The sequence below is a fragment of the Phalacrocorax aristotelis genome, chromosome 3 (genome assembly GCF_949628215.1).
Source record: "Phalacrocorax aristotelis chromosome 3, bGulAri2.1, whole genome shotgun sequence".
In the NCBI taxonomy this organism is placed as follows: domain Eukaryota; kingdom Metazoa; phylum Chordata; class Aves; order Suliformes; family Phalacrocoracidae; genus Phalacrocorax; species Phalacrocorax aristotelis.
The window spans coordinates 108,034,248-108,054,729 of NC_134278.1; the positions used below are offsets into that span (position 1 = coordinate 108,034,248).

General features: G+C 39.1%; 1 protein-coding gene across 2 annotated transcripts in view; it reads left to right on the forward strand.

Annotated features, from left to right (window-relative positions):
* EML4 (EMAP like 4) overlaps positions 1 to 20,482 on the forward strand; it is a 161,075-nt gene that overhangs the window by 38,044 nt on the left and 102,549 nt on the right. The window lies entirely within an intron of this gene.

A 20,482-nucleotide genomic window follows, 5' to 3' on the forward strand; every position in this document is an offset into this window, starting at 1 on the left:
ATCTTCACTGCCATAATACAGCTTTCAGTGTGGCTCCAGGGTATTGCATTAGCATTTGTCTTTGGTATTGGTGTTTAATGCAAGGATACCTTTCTAATGAGCCATGCTGCTGAAAGGGCTCCCTCTAGGACTGTGTGAATATAGTTTTCACTGCTTTATGACGAGGATTTGCTTTTCTGTAATTATGGATTTGTAAGAATCCCTTCAAAATTAATAGTTTTTTGGACAGCAATTACAGTTCTGAAGCATATATAACTACTGATGTGCTGAGCTCCTGAGCTGGTCCCTTTGCCTGTGCTGTACCCATGTATATGGGCCTCTGTTCCTGTGCTCTGGTGGGTACAGGACTGGGTCTCTGATTAGCGTATCTTCTCACTATTATCAGACTGAAAGTAAGCATGTAATTATAAATTAGCTGTTATAATTGCTTTGGGGGAAAAACAGAGTTTTGAAATGGAGTCCTGGAGGATCAGAATTTCAAAAGCAGATCCATGCATTTCTGCCTGGAGCGATCCATATTTATGCACATGCATACACATGCGGCTTTTAATTATCAAATAAGAAAGTTTTGTACTGAGGCTTCTGAAATTTGCCCCGTAGATGTAAATGCTAATTTGTCAAGCCCATAAGTGCTTTAAGCATCTTTTTTGAATATTTGCTGAACATAGGGGCCTGAAATTAAGAGCTGTGGTCATGGAGAGCATTCAGTGCGTTGTTAATACTTCTCGCCAGCAAGATGCAATGCCAGGGGTCAAACCCCAGTTTACAGCAGAATTAAATAAAGCAAGCAGTCCTTTAAAAAATGACTTGTGAAGAAGCTATAGTAGTAGTGTGTGGAGCCTCTGTAGTTTGTCGCTGCATTCAGCTATGCCTCATCTTCCTACTGCCCCAATTTACTGCCAAACTATGGGACAGCTGCCAAAGACCCTCATTGAAAGCAGGTGACATATTTAATGTGACATTCATCGGCACAGTCCACTGTCACTGAGTTACAATGGGCATGCAAAAATTGTCATTTACAAAAATAGACTTTTTTTCTCTCTAACTTGCCAAGAATGTCATGTTTCTTTTTCTGATGTTCCTGCTTTTTCTGACTTGACGACTTCTAGAGCTACTCAACACTACTCCTTCCTTAAGTCCCTTGGAGGAGCTGGTCGAGGATACAAGCATATTCTGTACCTTGAGGGACTAAACTGTAGTTTCCGCTAGGCGTGGACTAGGAAAAGGAATTTAGAAACCCAGAGTTTTCACATGTGCAGCATTGTACAACTAGCTCAATGACCATCAGATTCAGAAACTTTTTTTTCTTCTTTTTAAAAAAGATTTTAATATGGTTACCCAAGTCTTTAGTGTGTTTTTCCATTAGGGAAAAAAAATCAGTTTCCTCACTGAATGTATTCCCAGTCATTGATATATGTTGACTTGCCTGCTACAATGCAAATAGGGATCTACTGCGCTCAGTGTGGTCAGAGCTTGCATCTGTCTAGGAGACAGTGAGTATCTGCAGAGAGAATAGCTTCAGCTTTACTTGAAGTAAGCCTGTTATGTGATAGATAGAAGATACCTGGAACAAGATCCAGATGCTCAGGAGTGATGTCTCCCAAATGGTAAACAAAAGAAAACTCTATGTGCCTCAGAAGTTTGGGGAATGTACTTCCATCAGGAATCAGGGTAGTTGTTCAGATGCTTGGTGTTTATTGAAAGTTTCCTTGAATAAATGGATTTTTTTTTCTGTCTCTATAATAGTCAGAAATCACAGGCCCAAAATTAAGATGAAATAAAAAATGCTTGCTGGAAAAGGTAGTGAGTAAGAGGAGGTATACAACAGCTGCTACAGATGAAAAACCTCTTCTAGCTTCCAGGAGATTGACTATTATTGCCTTCCCCTTGAGCCAGAAAGTGGTGAATGCTAAGGTGATGTGAAAATGGGATGGTAAAAGACTTGGAAAAAGCATTAAATAATCTAATTTAAGAATGTTTTAATTGAGCATTGGTTTTCTGGCTGTTTTTAGATATAGTGATACCCATTTACTTGGTGTGTGACAACCTCTGAGAAAGGCTAGGGTATGCTGTGGTTTTTTTGCTTAATTAGGAAATACGTAAAATTAAAAGCGTTGATAATTGAGTACTTAAATTTACTCTATGCAGACATGATCCTTTTACTTGAAGACAGATTTACATGATATTCACAGCCCATAAATCATTCTTGCATTACCTCCCTGCAAGACTATTGGCAGTAGTGTATGTTACTCAAAATATGCCTGTTTTCAATTAGCTCAAGGAAAATTCTCTAGTCATGGAAAGAACATCCATTTCTTAACCTGCCCTGAGAATTAAACACCCAAATACATTTGTGTGAAGATTATCAAAGTTTACTCTGCATGTGCCGATTTTCAAATAGGAGAAGATAGGAAGATTTAACACAACTGCCTTTGAAATGTTTCTAATCCAGAGACTCAGAGCTGTGATCAGTTGTGGGGTAGCTCCTAAGAAACGGAGAAGTGCAGCAAAAGCGTTTATGGCTTGGAAAGCAGGAAAGACTTCAGAGAGCCATCTGTGGCAAGTGCATGGTGTGTGCTGGAGCTGTTGGTTACTGCTGCGGGATGCCAGGACACATCATGGCCAGGCAAGATGCTGCCTTGCTCGTCCTAACTCACTCTTCCCCTCTGAACGGGAGAGCAGTGCTGATGTTTGTTGTTTTTTCTCTTTAGCAGCAGTTTTCTGTATGCTCTTTATACAGTTTTTTTCGGTTTTATTTGTGGAGTGGGGGAATTGAGAACTTTTGGTTTTGTTTTGTCTTGTCTTGTCTTTTTTCTGTACAATGCTTAGACAGGCTTACTTTTTATTTGTGGCTTTGCCCATTTCATTGTGCTTTGGTTAAAGAAAGGTTGTTTTGTCCTTGCAGTTACAGGTTGCAGCACAGATTGTTCTGTGCTCTCAGGGTTTTTCTTGTATAGCTAGTTCCATCTCTGCTGCATGGACTTTGTCCTCTTAATTGGACAAAAGGCAAAGGACATTGCCAACTTTCACAAAAAGCTTTTCTTCCAAGGGAGATTGAAATAGCTTTCGTCTATGAGTTTTTCTATTGAAAACCAAGTTTGTGTGAATTGGCATACTTAGAAATGAACAACGTCCCATTAACTAAATCCCTTTTTGAAGGCAGAATGGGTGATCTTGATTTGTGTGAGGTTGCCAAAGTAAATGTCAGTTGAATTTCTTGTGGCTTGCACTTAGCTGGAACAATATACCTGGCCTTTAAGTAAAGATTTTTTTTCGCTGCCTGGTCGGAGATGAAGAACTGACTTTATTCCGGTTTGCGGTTAGTGAACAGATATCTAAAGACACTGAATTTACTCAACTGTTTTATATTTTTTCTAGTGAAAGAGGCGTTACTTCAGCATGTACATTTTGATATGTAAAACTCATGACAAAGGTACCACTTTTTTAGGAGCATCTTGTCCTCCTGTTCTAGTGAGGGGTACAGGCTGCTTGAGAGCACACGCGTATGTGCGTAAATTTGGAGGATTCTGTCCTGTGAACGTGTCTGGAAAGTAAAAATTTCCATAAAGTAATATCACTATGTGTGTTTAGATTAAAATCATGGTGATGTTTGTTTGGGCTGCTAGGGAAATGCTAAGCATCTAATAATTTAAGCAGTCACCTTTTTATTGTGGTCAAAAGAGGTGGGTCATTTTGCAATGTGCATAAAACAAATATACTCTGTGGCAGAATACATTAAGGCTTGTTGTTCTGGCATGCAAAAAGACTTAATGCTAAAGAAATACTTTATATACATATGTTAATAATTCCCAGTATATATATTTTTGTTAATATCATATAAGTCTGCATTTATGAGACTTTAAAAATCCTTTAGAGATCTTCACTCAGCAAGAACCTGAGTGTGTAGCTGTGTCAGTAGAAAACTGGTCTTTCATTAAAGTTTTAGTAGACAGTTCTGAAGGGCTGTATTTTATTGTGGCCTGAAGTGCCCGACAGAAAGATCTGTTGTGGCAGATACCTGTTGAGGAACCTTTGTCTGCTTGCGTTACTCTTCCAAGATGTGAAATATTCTTTACTAAACTTAAAAACCTGACTGTGGGTTGAATGTAATACTTGGATGAAGAGAATCTTTTTGTCATATTTTTAGCTGGAAGGTGAGGACGGCAGGAGGAAGGCCCTGACTGTGATAAGCTGACTTATAAAGTCATGTAGGTCATGAGTCAAGGGGTAGCAAGTGCCATTTTTATATCCTGGGGTTGTTTTTGTGTTTGGGTTTTTTTTTTGTGTGTGTGTTTGGCTGGTTTTTGGCTGGGGTTTTTGTTTTGTTTTTAAATATATCTATGGGCTCAGGCTTTTGAAGGCTTAATCAGACTAATGCCCAGTTCTTATGAATTCAGGTACTAGATGGGTAGCTCTCTGCTGTAGGGCTTCTGGAAAATGTCATTTGTCCATTACTTGCACAATAAAAAAAAAAAAAGTAGAGCTGGGAACAGACTATTTGTTACTTAACTATAGGTTCCGTGCTTTAATCACGATTTATGCTTCCCTTTTACAAATGCTTTTACCCTCTTGACTACTGCATCCCATGGAAACACCTTCCACTTAAGGAAAATCTTGAACTTCCAAAAAACCACAAGTTTGTGGCAAGAATAGGAAGGGAATATTTTAAAGTGAGACCATGTATTTATTTATATATACATAAAAGGTGTGTGCGTGTATATATATTATATATACACACATATAAAATATGCATTATATATTAATATATAGATATAAAAGCATATATTTATTTTTATATATTATGTATACGTGTGTATATATATTTTTTTCCCATCTGGCTTTAGTAACAGTTAATAAGATGGCTGGTTACTTGAGTAAAACCATTTTTGTAAAACTGAAGAGAAGGAGCATTAGGGTTGCCTCTGTACCTTTGAGGAAGCAGCCATAAGGAGCACAGGTGCTCTGCCTGAGCAGTGCACAGGGAAGAGGGAAACCCTACCATCAAACATAAAGCTAGAATTCTGTGTATCTTGGATATCTTAATATTTTGTTGCTCAGAAGTATTTTCTGGAAGGACTTTTTCGACTGATGACTGTGTTATCACTGCAGCCCTAAATTAAAACTGCTTGGGAAGTGTGCTATACTGAAATGCTACACTGGGCCATGAAAGGTAGGCAAAGCTAGCACAAGGCTTTAGGCTGCTTTTCAGGAACAGATGACTGTTTTTAAAAACCTCCTTTCTTATGCCTTCCAAAGAATGATATTATTATTTTTTTTTTTAAATTAAACATCCTCTCTCTTCAGGTTGTTTGGATAGAGCTCATATGAGCACGAGGAGGAGAGAATAGATGCTTTATGCGTGAGGAAGCACTCTGTTTAACATAGTCAAAGGCTGATATGTGCCAAATACATACAAGCAAGAAAACTGCTCTTTTACTGAGGGGTTATGTATGCAAAAGTGGGGGCAGAAAAAGGAAAGAAAAAGTATGATGGGTTTCTTCCAGCCCTGACTGATAGGATCTTTGTTGCTTACATAATTTGTGAAAAGGAAATAGTCCTAATGGTTTTTCATGGATCATTGGTTTATGGGCTTGGCTCCAGAAAACCTTTTTACAGAGAATAATTTAGTTAAAATGGTGACACTAATCAAGTGAAACTGAGAGGGTAGATGCTCAGCAAGTTCAGTAACAGGCTGTTGATTGTTTTGTTGATACTGTTTCCTAAGTCCAGTAACAGTAGGCTTCCTGGCTTTATTTTACTTTCCTAGGTGGCACGTGAGAGCTCCATCTGACTGGTTTGTTTCTGGTTTTAATTTTTTGGTTTTTTTTTTTGGGGTGGCTACCTTTACTGGCACGAGCCAAGGACATGTGCATCCACCAGGGTCCAGGCTAGAAGACAGAGCATCCTCAGTGAGGCTTCCAGATTTGAGGCGGTGCATTTTGAAACTCATTTTCCTTAACTATGTGTCTAAGCCACCTTCGGCTCTAGCGGAGACTGTTTTCTAGAGGACTGAATGTGCTGACAGCAGGTCCTGCTGGCTACCCCAGAGGTAGAAGCAGAAGGCAGTGCCCAGATTCAGCAGGGAGGTCTTGGCTCCCAACCCCATATGTTAATGGGTCTTTCCACCATCCATGGTGGTCTTTCCCTAGGATCTCTCTTTTACTGCCTGGCAATGAATACAGTCCAGAATTGGATCAAGCCAAGAACACCTGTGAGTTGTACCTCTGAAGTATGGGACATCTGAGGTTCCCAGAAGGATAAAATGCTTGTTGCCTAAAAGATCCCCCTGCTCGTAAACAGTATCATAGTTTTCTGAACAAGTTTCTTTATACTGGTAACTCCAGAGCACTTCTGTGAGCAGGCCTGTTTTCACCAAGTTGCGAGCTTGTGCCTTTCCCCTGATGTGACAGTCACCTCCCTGGCAGGTGACTAGTGCAGAAGTAAGGGGTACCTTCAGCGGGCATACGCCTGTGCACAGATGATGTTGGGGCTAGCAACGCAGTGGGGTGGCAGTAGCTCCTGGAGCTAATATGGCTGCTAATCACAACATTATGTGGCAAATCTATTGGTGATAGCTAGGCATTTCATGTGTGTTAAGTGTGCTATGCATGAGTTTAACACAAGCAGTTAAATAACAGTGCCAGTTTGAAACCTCCTCAGAACTGTGCATTAACCACTCCTTCCAGTGGTGCGCAGGTGTAATAGCTGCGAGGGAGTTCCCGTAAGGATGGTGGCAGCTTGGGGCACCAGGCTGTGACTGACACACAGTGCCATGCTTCCTTTCACTTCTCCCTGCAACCCCTACGTTGTCCTTCAGCCTCTTTCCAAAAGTCAAACCTAGATCCACATTAAGTGTGGTGATGAAATTCCAACCTACCGCCTCTCTGAACAGGAGTTTCCTGTATTATTAAAAGGCTAAGGATATAAATGGTTTCTTACGCATGAGATGTATCTGCCATTCATACGGGTGCCAGATGGGTATAAATTGAAGGATACTTCATTATGTTGGTGGAAAAAATTATGGGAATGCTTGCTTGAGTGAGTTTCAGATGGTGCTGATACTTAACCGCTGGTGGTAATAAACCCCACATTTAGCCCCTTGCATTTGAACAAAACAATTTATAAATCAGTTTTCTATTAACACCTTCAGGGTATCAAGTGAATTTTCCTTCTCTTCTTACTGCTATGTGAAACCAACAGCTTTGTTTAGGAAGAGTTTTTTCACTTTGTGTGTGTGTTTGTGTGTGTGTGGTTGTCATGTTTGCTTTTGCCTGCATGTAATCCCCCAAAAGAATTGACTTGCTGTAGTATATTTTCAAAATCAATTTATAGCAGACCAAATGTGTTAACATGCAGTCAAAATAACCATGTGTTCCCATGGGGAAGGGAAGGGAAGGACAGGGTTCTTCTAAGTGGGACTAACTAGATTCTTATAAGGCAGAGAAAGGTGGCAAGAGAGAAATATTAGTCTGAACAGTTCTGAATAGGTTGCATACTGTCTTTATGCTTTTCTTTAACCAAAGCCGTCAAAATAGCCACTGCTGCTCTGTGAAGAAAGTTTTGTGAAAGATTTCTAGTGCTTTTGCTAAAAGCAAGAGAAAAAGTAATTCCTCTGCAGTTGGAAAGTATCTTTTTTCCTTTTTTTTTAATTAAACTACTTGTGCTTTTTTGGTTTCCTTGTTTACTGTATCAGGTTTTGAACAGTAGAAATGTGATATACAGGTTGATGACCTGCAAACAGCAACACTTGAATATAAACTGATATAAAACAGGATAACAACTCTAGGACTGTAGTTTCAGGTCCTTACGTGCATGTGATATCTTTTCTTATATACCAGGCTTTTCAGTGAGGTTTAGACCTCACCATTTATACATAGAAAAGAATGAGGGGAAAAAAAAAGCTAAAGAAGGTTTAATGTAACTTTTGCCTTTTATTCCTCCTCTTAGTTATAGTTCTTTTCTTTTATTGGCTGTAAAGTCACCATTGAGGAGGGCTAAAATCAGAATCAGTCATGCACTTTCTTCCTTCCATAGTTCATCTTACTGCTTTGTACTTGACAGTAGCCTGCTGCTTTTGGACAACTATAGACCATTTTTCACAGCTTACTATTACATAATTTATTAAAAACCAAACCAAACATCACTCCCACCTGCCCCCCTCGCAATAAAAAAAAAAAAAAAATTCAAAACAACTAAGGATGGAGAGCTGAAGTTCATTATTAAATAGGGTACAGACATGTTTCCAAGTTGGAGAAGAGAACATTTTTCAAAGCTAACTACTCTAAAGTATTATTGGGTATGGCAAGCTGAAATCGTCTTAAGAAAAAAAAAAGGAAAACAAAAGTAGTAGGAATGGGGTCAGAGGGAAGATGTCTAGTTTGCTAGAAGAATATGGTCATGCTTTCAAGTGGAGGGTAAGATTGGAGGTAAGATACATGCAAAGTAATACATAAATTTGCTGAAAAACAATCATTTTTGGGCATGCATATGATTTCTACTGAAGTATCATACAGATATCCTTTTTAGGCCTTATGCCTTACCAAGAATATGAAAACAATATCTTTACAATTTAATGATTAAGAATTAATTTTAGATGCTACTGTATTTTGTATATTATACCCAGTGGAGGTAATCCTGTTAGCTGGATGCTGTGCAGACTTGGAAAGAGAACAAAAGTTACCATGAGGCATTTCTAACCAAAAGAATTAGAAGTGTAGGTTTCATGGGTAGTCCAGGACAGTTAAACAAACCAAAGGTGTTCCCAGTAAAATGGGATTCAAATTCACTTTGCAACATCTAGAGTTTGTGTCTGAGCTGCTGGACTCTGTGAGCCCGCTTTGCAGCAGAGGTAAGTTTGGGGGGATTCCAGTTTAATCTAGAAAACTTATTTCAGTTTGAAACCAAAACCTAAGTAAATATTTCCTTTTTCTTTTAGCACAGAGACTTTTAGCAGTGGGGAACAACTTGTCAAAGTGCTTAGTGCATACCTTGTAATGGAAATTGTGGGAGAATATATGAATAGAACAGAAATAGACCCAGCGTTTATCTGATAGTTCCACAGAAAGTAAATATTAAGATTTGTTTCTCCTCTTGTAATGGACTATTAAAGTACAGCTGACTTGGGAATGGAGGGCTGAAGGGGACAATTTCCCCAAACAGTCATGAAAAAAGAAAAGTTTAAATCTAGATGGGCCCTTTTGCTCCATCTTCCCGTGTGTTCTAACAAACTTAAAGCCTTAATAAAAAGACTGAAAGAGTGAATAAACTGTAATGTGCCCTAGGGAGACAGCAAAAAAAAAGTCGGAGATGTTTCCTACATCCCTGTTACAGCAAGGAATGTACTAAATGTAAATGTCTAGATGAGTGGAGGAATAGACCATATCTAAGCTACAGAAGTCTGACCCAGGAAAGATTCACTCAAACAGCAGTAAAAATATGAATGAGGTGCCATGCAGACCCCACTGAAGTTTGTTTTCATGTTGAAGTACAGCTTGCCCTTCATCTTTCCAGCTGGAGTAATATCTCTTGCTTTAGGGCAGTGGGAGCCCTTCCGCTCCTGAGCCAGACAGTGGGTTCTTGGAGAAACTTTTTTCTGTTTCTCAGATAATCAGCAGAAGCTATCAGTACAGAATTTAAAATACTATAATATATTATGTGGTGCATTAATGAACCTTCTTGGAACTGTCTCTTAGGAAGTTGGTCAGATTGAACATCTGAAGCCTTACCAGGAGTGCTTGGGTTGCCTTTGTTCCTCACATACTTGAGATTCTGTCTTGAAACAGTTCTCGATCCTTATCTGCCCCATCCAGTTCATCAGGCACTCCCATCCTCTGCACTGGGACCAGCCTCAGCTTTCCCCCAAAACATGCCTTCCTTCTCCTGTGAGGTCTACCCTGCTTTACACAAGACACACCTACAGAACTGTGTTGCTTTCAGCACGTAATTGCAAGGCAAGAGCATCCCAAGTGCTTTAGCTCCCCTTTTAAAACAGATTTTCTCCATTCTTTATCTTTGGAGTAGTCTCCTCTGCACCTGCTTCAGTTAAATTGGGTTTGGGGGAAGGTATATGGTTTTGTTTTGCTTTGGACTAGGTAACAACAACTATATGTAAAATGACAAATAGTGGTTTACCACCACTTTATATAATTGGTTAATCCTGGTTTTCTACTAAGAATACCTTCCCCCCCTCCGCCCCCGCATGCGTTTAAACTACTCAAAGCATCGGTATCGAACAGCTGTTAAAAGGGCTAATGGATCCTGTGATCTTTTGATTCTCTGACAGCTCTCTTCTCCCCTTCATCTCCCATTAATGGGTCCCAGATCATAGCAGAAGTTGTTATGAATAACTGTTTTGCACTTCGTATGCTTGAATTTTGTTGCATTTGTGTTGCTCCAGCTAGCCCAAAAGACTGTCTCATTTCTTTGACATGCTTTCAGGAACAGCAAATTCACCAATCTTTGGTCTCCCAGAAGTCATTAGTGGATACCTGCCTTTTTGTATGGTCACTATATAACTTATTTAATAACCCTGATCTCACAAAACCTAAGGAACACAGGGTTTTCTCTTTGTCTGGATATTTTACCTTTTTATTTTCTGTCTTCAAGCCAGTGCTTTGTTAATCTTTCAAATGTTAAAGGTCTGTACCTTAAACATTATTGCATGAGGTATCATATCAGTTCTTGCTTTAACTCTGGATTAAGTTCACTGTATTATCCTTTTTTGAGGAACAAACTACCCAGTTAAAATCAAATTTGCCTTGTCTTCATTTTACTGTTCAATTACATTTACTTGATTTCTTTTGCTCAGATCTTGTATTGTTGAGGTATGCTTGTGTGCTTCTGGCACCAGGATTGCTTATCCTTCTTTCCCAAACTACTTCCTTTCCCCCTCCCCCTTGTAAAGGTATTTGGCATATCTGTCGTTGTTGTGTATGCCAATTATTTCAGTGTTGTGGGATGGAGATTATCCAGAACCCCTGATTTCTTTATTGTAAATGGTCTAATTTTGTTTCCACAGTGTATGTGGTAATAACCATTATCCTGTTCTCATTTTCAGTGTGTCGTTTGTTATCTTTCTTAAAACAGAAAGCAAAGTATTTGCTTTGGTGTTTGTTCCTGCTTATTTTTTCCTAAACATCCTCTTAAACCTCAGGGTGTAGGTAGCTGCCTTTACTTCCTCTTTTGAAGCTGTGATGCATAGTAACAGTGATGTCCCCATTATTTCTCACAGTTGGTTTTGCTCTTCTGTTTTTGCCCTGTAGCCTCTGAAACATGCTTTTCTTTCTTAAGCTTTTTTTTCACTGTGGGAAAAAGGTTTCCAATTTATTTTTAAAAAACATTACAGGTCAGGTTTTACTCATCCAGGTAGTCTGGAGTCTTCCTCACAGAATTTGTTCTTTAGCTCGGAAAACAAACCCAACGAGTGGAAACGGCTTTCATTCCAGTTGGCATGCAAATACCCTCTGAAACCTGTCTGCTTCATCAGCCCCATTAACAAATTCCACTCATTTCTTGAGATTTGCTGTTCCCAAATTCCATACTGTTTGAGATGTTCCTGTGAAGTGATTGGAAATGGCCAGACTGGCTTGTGATTGCTTGAACTGCCGGTCATCTCTCCTGTCCAACAGCGTGGTGGACAGCATCTGAGACAGCATCCCTGTTGACCTGTGACTGATGATGACCAAAGGAATCCCTCAGCTATCATGTCCATACCATTGCTAACATTAACAGGGTTTTTTGTTTGGGTTTTTTTTAAAATATGTTGGTTTCCCAGGAGTTCACACTTTCCATCAACAGTGTTTGAAGGTTAATCTGCGCACCACAGTCTGTGTTCAGTTGTAAATCTCTGTCAAATCCAAGTTGCTCTCCAAAGTGATAATTGCCAGAAGTTTGTTATGTTTCAACTGTTCTTTATTTCTTAACCATTTCATTGGCATGCAGTGCCTTCCTCATTCCTGTATTTTTTTTAACCAGCTTGAATATCTTGAAAACCTCAGTGCCTGGGTTGAGATTGCTGTTGGTGTGTAGAGGATAGATGTTGCCGATGTGCTGCGCAGCAGCTGGTTCTGCATTCTGCAGTCAGTCTGATCCTCCATGGCAGTAAAACACAGCCAGTCAAGCTCTTAAACTTGCCAATACAGTCAATTGCTCAGTCTTTCTACACTAGTCAGTTTTGGTGGATGGGTGTATCTACTGATGAAGATTTGTGTATGTTAGTACTTTTTTTCCTTTATGTTTTCTCCTCCCCCATTGATTATCCTACCAGGCAATTTTAGCCTTTGTGTAAGTATTGGCTACCTCTCAGAGATTATGTTTCTCTTAATCTATTTCATGTATTTCATAATGTGGCAACAGCCCATCTTTTGCAAGCCTAACACTTTTTCTTTTGAATCTCTTAATTGCCTGCTGTAAGCAGGATACTCCAGGGCTAGCATTGTCATCTTAATGTGAAAATCGATTCATCATGCAAGAGAAATGTGTGGCTGAATTATTTTTTGTGTGTTTGAAAAAACTTTTCTGCAGGAGACTATAACTTTAGGACTGAAGACTGCATGGGAGAGATGAAATTGCTGGAAACATGTTTGTAGGGGAAATTCTGGCAGTTTTTAACTGCCATACAAGAAACGCGGCTGTCTAAAACCAAGAAGTTGTACGATTCTTTTTCCAGACATGGTCCCTTTACCTTTGATTGCAGTTTTAGGATATGAGAAGGTTTAGGAATGGAAAGACTCATAGAAACTGTCTAATGGTTCCAATAATTGACTTGAGTTTTTTTCTAATTCCATGTGCCCAGTAATGCATCTGCTTGAAGGTGCACATACTGTCTATGCAGTTGTTAGCGTATCCTCTCTAAAGCTCAGGTGACAATTGTTAATCATGCTGTGAAACTGTGTAAGCTTTGATTGGTTGAAGTTTACTTGTACATCTGGATCTGCTGTATTTGTTGGCGTACCTTTTCTGAATGCCACCTTCATTGAGGAGTTGCTCAGACCCTCTCCTGTGCTTGCTGGGGTTTTGTGGCTTTGTTCTGTCTGTGTGCTTTTTTTCCCCCCTTTTTTCTTGCTTTTCCCACTCCTTTTTTGTTTGTTTTGCATAGTTTTACTTAAGTTCCAGAAGGGGAAGACATCATCAGGTCTGTTGTTTGCAGGTCTGTAGGTCTGGGTGTGCAGAAGGTGTGGGATTTTGTTTGCTTGTTTGTTTTATTTTTCTGAGTTAATGGTGAAGAGAGACAGGCAGAGGGAAAGCATTAGCAAGCCTTGATGTCTGGCAGGGTTTGATTACATTTGAAATAACTAGCCGTGACTTATGTTGTTTAGTTTTTGATGAGGAAAAGGAAGTGGGACATATCCTGCCTAACAACTTCTTTTAATGCTCTATGATTTATCTTTGCATCGTGTGCAGTAATATTGTTCATACTATTTTCGATGTTAAAAACATTTAGTATTGTCAACTGTTGAGACTTCTGCCTAATATTGTCGGAGCTGGGGGACAATTCCAGGCTTGATTCTTCTTTGTAGACCTTTTGTAGCCAAGGAGCCCTGGGCATATTGTTGCTGCTATTTTAACAGGTGAGTGTGTTTTTAATATTAATGCCATGAGATACAGGGAAAGATGCCCTGATTCAGAAGGGGCAGGGTGAGAGATCTATAGAGATGTTAGTGTAATCTTGCCTTGACCAGTGACTCATACCAGAAAAAGGGTCTCAAAAACCTTTTAAACCCAGAAACGACTCATTTATGAATATTATTTTGGTTTCTTACTTAACACAGTACTTCTCTCCGTTATGGTCACTGAACAGATGCAGCACCTCTTAAAACTCAGGTGCGTTTTACAGTAAGCATTCTCTGCCTTGGTGTTAGGTTTGTCCTTTATACACCCTAAGTCGGCTGTGCTGAGGGGCCAGACAGGTGCCTGATTTTGTAGATCACAGATACATGGATGCATACATACGTACACGTGCAAATTGGATTTGCAAGCGGTTTTAAACTAAATTTGGGGTTAAGGTACTTCAGAGCTATGGTGGTTTAAGGTGCTACAGAGCTGGCACGGTGTGTGGCTCGGTATTGGTTTTGGGCTGTGCAGCTGGTTTACCCCAGTGAGAGCTCACTTCATCTGGGATACCTTGAGTGATAACTTCTTAAGTCTGCTATATCTTGAAGGCCCCTCCCCCAATTTTTTTTTGTCCTTTATGCAGGTGGGATCTTTTTGTTCCTATTACTAAGGAACCTGTTTAACCAGTAAGCAGGTTATTTTTAAGATAACTTCATGGAGATTTAGGAACTATTATAGCCAAGTCCCACTTTGTCAAGAAGGGGAGCCTTTTGTCTTTATTTGGGGAAGTGCAAATGCTACTGAGGGTTGAGTTCTGTTATTTGCCACTTGACAAAAGAAGGGTTAGTGCCAGGTGTTTCAACCCTGCATTTGAGCTAGGGAGAAGGGCAAAAAAGAAAAAATAGGCATTCAAAATAAATCTTGTTAATGTTTGCTAATCCAGGTGTAAGTTTCATTTTTATCAAAGTCCTTTGGGGAGTAGAATGAAGTGTAAATGTTAAATCTCTTTTCTCTGCCTGTCCTTTTGATGCTTAGAGGGAGCTGGAATTGTGTATGTTATGAGAAACCTTGGACTAAAGCTATATGTTTCTAAGCCAGAAATACTAAGAGGAATTTACTAGATTAAGAAGGAAAAAATCCTTTCAAAATATGTAAGCACCTCTTTTAGCATAGTGTTTCAGAACAGTTCTCATCATCAATAATTTATGCTTTAAGTAGTCAAGAAAAGCAAAAATAGGCTAAGAGGAAATATTTAAAGGAAATAAAGGTATTTTGTTGGCCCTCTGTTCTCCCCTCATTGCCAGTGTCCCCATAAATTATTTCCTGCTTGGTGCCTAATGTCAAACATGCCTATTTCACACCTTTTCTGTTCCCAGAGCTGTGGAGTTACAACCTTCATGCATGTTGACAAAGAGGAGCAGTTTTAGTGGCATTAAAGGCAGTCCCTGGAGGAATTTGGAAACAGAGACAGACCCTTGGTGTGAGCGCTGCCGGGAGTTTGTGGCGTCTCCTTCTGTGGTGCTTCCAGGAGATCATCATTGCTTTGGAGAAGGCTGTAAGGGCTGGTGTGAGTCACATCTGTCATGGAGCTGGAAATAGCCCTTGCCTTGTATTTGCTAGAAAAGCACTGCAGCCAAGTGCTCACCTTAGGAAGGGCCTTATTTAGTGCGGGGTTTGGGAAACAAAATACTGTCTGAAGTAAAGAAATCCATCCTATCACTAAGAGAGTCTAGGAGTGTTTGTGGGGTGATCTGTGTTCGTGTGGCTTGTGTTTGGGTTTTTACTTTATGCGTCTGGAATACTGCAGTGTACCTCTGAGTTGTTGGGTATGGCTAATAAATTACTACTTTGCTAGTTTTTACAGTGGATTGGAAATTTGACTGTTCCCTTAATATGGAAGAGTCATGAGTTTGTTTTCATTGATATGCTTTACTGCTTTATTTTCATGATCTACAAAGGAGTTATAAAACTGTAGTGGGCACAAAATTTTGGCATGCATCTAAAAATGAATAGAAGCAAAAAATATACAGGCTTGTCAAGAATTTTACACTGATAATTCAGATGTGTGGATTTGCTGTTATATGCAGCCCCTCCTAACTGTGCTGGGAATAATCAGACATGTCAGCAGTGCTTAGATCAAGGTATGTGGTTCTTTTTCAGGTTAGAAAGGCAAACTCATAATTCTTCCGTATCGGTTATGTGTTTTGAAAGTACTTTGTAAAGGTACCTGCCCATATATATGATTACAGGTTATTTTGCAGAATGGCACATGCTTTGGTCCTTTCTGATGCACCTACTTGCAATTTAGAAAGGTTAAATAAAAAAGAGTTTTAAAGGCTCTCTGCTTAATGCTCCAGCGCAATTAAATCCTGGCTTTGTTCGTAGAAGATATGATCAGCATGCATTGGGACAGTCTATGATCCATAAAAGTAAAATTAAAGTTCTTTTTTGTTGTGAATGTTCTAGTAAGCCAAACTGAAGCGAGCTTTACCAAGAGCTGAGTATTCAGGGATTGAACTCCAGCAATCCTCCTGGTAGGAGGAGGCTTTCTGTAGCTCCTGATGTGGGTTTTTGGGTTTTCAACATCAGCAGCAGCTCTACTGCTAATGGGTGTGACTTTGTTGTGACTGTTTCAAAAGTTTGATTTTCTTTAAAGACACTCTTGATGAAGCTGTGAAGTACAAAGAGGAGGATCTCTGTTTAATAAAGCTGGGAAGTTAGCAGCCCTCAAGATTTCAAAAGGAAAAAGCATGAAAAGCAGATATCTTGGGGATGGAGCAGTAAGGAAAAAAAAGCCCTGAATTAACAAACATAAGATGACCAAAAAACCCAAAGCAATGGAACATTTGGGAAACAAAAAAAAATTTGAAAAATTGAATGCCCTGCTTGGGGAGTTAGTTTATATTATTCCATAACATGAGGGGTGGTGTCTACAACAATACTAGGGCAGCAAGCTATAGGGGGAAAAGAAGACTTTTTCTATTATTATCTACAAAGATATTTAGTTTTCAGACTTCAGTTACAACATCTTACTTTTTCTATTTAAGATAGAGCTAAAACATAAATGACACATCAGTGACATTTTCTAAGGAAAATGTCTCTAGTAGCAACTAGTGTTTCAGATTTTAATAGTGAATTAACTGATGTGGACCAATGTTTTGGTGTTACAGCCTCCTAGGAGGCAAAACTGTCCATAACACATTACTGTATAATACAAAATAATTTTAGTACATAGACTCACTTACCTAACATTTTCAATGCACATTAGTGGAATTCATCTGGTGAAGAAGCAAGTCAGTAATCCTGTGCTGGTCCTACTTCATGGGGCACTCTAAAGTAGTTGTTTCTATGGAATTCTATTAAGTCAGCATATTTTTTTGTTTTGTCATCTTTATGATTTTGTTAAACATTTTGCTTTTCTAGCAAAACAAGTATAAGAAATCAAAGTACTTGAATAATTTGCAAAAGTGATTTTTTAAAGTGATAGAGTCATAATATTAATAGCCATTTTTTAATGAAAGTATCTCTGATACTCCTTCACTGGGATCGTGATTCTATAAAAGAAGGAATGGCAGTATTGTATAATGTTAACTATAGTCCAGGTTGTCCAAAGCCTATTTAGGTATAGTACTATTAAAATGTTGTTTTTCAAAAGACTTTTGGATCTATGAGGATGCCTTGTTTTAATAACTTGTTGGAATTGCCATGTTACGTTAAATTCTTGCAGAGTAAAGGGAATAACTGTCTTGAGGTGAGTCCTGGTTCCCTTTTCAGTCAGCCGGAGCTTATCACTGATTTTTAGCCTGTCCACTTAGGAGGTGGTCTCTGTTCAGAGCTGTGCCCTCCTTCTGCCCAGTGCTGCAGCTGCCAGGCAAACTCCTTCCTGCAAAATTGTGCAGCAGGATCTAAAAATTTCTTACCAAATCAAATCTTCCAACAGTGAATCTAGTTTAAACTGCTGATTTGCTAATGATCTGAACCAAACTCCTGACTTGAGGTTTGTGCCAAGTAAGGGTTATTTCCACCCTAATCCTTTTACTGAAGTTATCTGTAAGTTATCTGCAAGCATTTCCTGGTGTGTTTTCAGGGATGGTCGGATCTATTCCTGCAGCCGGTACCTGGCTCCATCCTTGTCTGTAGGAGAGTAGATCTGTGCTGGAAAGCCACCGCACTCTCCCCACCTGCATCAAGGTGCTCCACACCATGTATATGTGTGTGTGATACAGACAGCCCAAGGTGTGGCTTTGGGTTTGAAAATCAGTAATATGTTCTTGTAGAGTGGAGGACTTTGCTAACTGACTTTTAAAAATTATTGCTACTACAGATTCAGGCAGCTTTTATTTTTAAAGAAAATGCGTCCAAGTTTTCTGTAGACCAAATGCTCATCACATGTTGATGTTGACACATGATGTCCATGCTCAGCGGTGTCAGATGCAGTCTACCCCTGGATCATTTTGTACGGCTTGTGGGGTGGGCGATGAGGATCGGATTGCAAATGCAGTGTACTATTTTGCTAGTTTGTTCCTTCCAATGTCTGTTGTGCCTAAGGATAGCAATTGATTTTTAAATGAGAAGAGGAAGGAGGCAGTGCAGATAAGTCATGTTCTTTCATGTAGGTTTTAATGCCATAGACCTGATTTCATCAGTGGAGACAGAAAACAAGATGCTTCCTCCAAATTGTTGTTTAATTTAATCCTCTTCTCCCCACCTCCCTCCAATGCACATATCCTCCATAGCTTTTGAGGATGCTACAAGAATAAACTTATTTCCTCTGATTGCAGGTATGCTTTAAAACCTGTAATTTGCCTTAATGGAAGGTAATGGTGACCACTTGGTAGCAATGAAGCAGATAAAATTGGTTGCCTGATTACCCATCAAATGAGTTAATCATTAAATTAAATACTTCTCCTTTGGTGAAACAAAAGGAGTGATTTGAATTCTGTCAAGAGACTAGCAAAGAAAAATACTGAGGTCTAAATCCTTTGCTAAGAAAATCTTGAAAGGTATGAAGTATTAGTCATTTGCAATCCACAACTGCTCTCTCCTGACCTTGTTTTAAAGGGCCTGGGAGGGGCTGCCTCCTTGTGAGCCACCTTGCAGGGTGATAGACGCTTTTTAACAAGGAGGTAGTGACAGGACAAAAATGCAAAGCAGTTATTTCAAGGATTAGCTTTGAGATACAAATGTATTTATGTTAAAATGTAAATATCCTAACTATTCAAGTGTAGGAAAACTGCATAGGTGACTTGCAATACTTCATTAATTCCTGGTTGCTGTAGTATAATTTTACATATTTTTTTTCGTGTGGGGTGGCAGAATATTGAGCGATTTGTCAGAAGAGTGAGAACCTGTATTTTTGATTGGATGATGCCTCTAAGGTTGCTTCAAATCTCTTACCTCGCAAACTGAATGCATCATCAAATCATGCCTAAAGAAACATACAACATGTAGTGAAAACTGCAGAAAAAGGGCCTGGAACTTTCTTTTCCTTGGTATTTTAGCCTGTCTTCTCATTGCTACCTAATGCCATTCCTTTAATTCTGGTGTCCTGCAATATAATTTGGTAGTGTATGCCTTCCTGTAGAAGGATTTTCATTTATGTTGGAAATAGAAAAAGCATATTCATGTTGTAAATACAGCCAATGGAGAAATATAATAAGATGTCCAGCATTACAGGTTTATTACTTTCAAGTAGATGTTGCTGCAGGCTCTGTTGTGTTAGTTTCTTGCACTTGTTTAAAGAAAATAGATGAATCTTCCTGTTTGTGGAGATAGCAGGCAAAACATTTCTACTAAATAAAACTTACACTGAAAACATAATTTTGTCAGTTGCTCAGTGTCCTGAAGCTCCTGTGTTGATTACAAACTTGTTGATAAATAAATCACTGTTACAGTCTGTCTTCTGAAGCTTTGTTAAGACAAAAACTTTAAAAACAATGCAATTCTTTTGGCTTAGGGATAGAAAAAGGAAGAATGTGGGAGGTTTGGGGCTTGTATCTGGACTGAGTATTTCAGTGGTGAGATGTGGCCTATGGTATACATGATTTTAAAAAAAAAATCTTATTTTTAGTAACTAATTGAGAGCACTTTACTAAGGTTTGGACATCCTTTATATCTCCAGACTGTCTTGAGATCGAGTCTCACTTACTTTAAAAATTTGGAATACAAAAGAAAAACATAGACTGTCATACAATCATGGTTTGGAAGGGAACCGTCAGAGGTCATCTAGTCCAAGCCCCCCTGCAACGAGCAGCGACATCTGCAACTACATCAGGTTGCCCAGAGCCCTGTCCAGCCTGACCATGAATGTTTCTAGGGATGGGGCCTCAACTACATCTCTGGGCAACGCGTTCCAGCACTTCACCATCCTCAGTGTAAAAACTTTCTAACTTATCCAGTCTAAATCTACCCTCCTTTAGTTTAAAACTATTACCCCTTATCCTGTCACAACAGGCCTTGCTAAAAAGATTGTCTCCATCTTTAAGTACTGAAAGGAGGACTGTAAATATAATGATGTTAATATAATGACTGTAAATATAATGGTGCTTTATTATGTCCATAATGTAAAAGCTGTGTAGCCATGTGCAGTTGCAATTCTGTGATCCTCCATTTGTCTTTGTGGAGTCCTTTAAACATTATACCAGCTGATACGAGGAAAAGTGTTTACAGTCCACTTCATAGGGAATATGTAATTCAAATCAAAGTTGTATGTTCAGGTTGTCTGTAGGTTAGAACTTTGTTAAAAGAGAAACACACAGAGAAAAAAAAATCCCCAAAACTTAGATTAAAAAAAAAAAGCTATGTGTAAAGGTATGTGTCAAGTTTCTGTCTAAAAATCCTGTCGTGGAATTGTTTGTATCAGTCTTGATTGTGCAAACGTGCACATAAGCAGCTAGTTACATGAAGCCTATTGACTTCATGGATTGGTGAT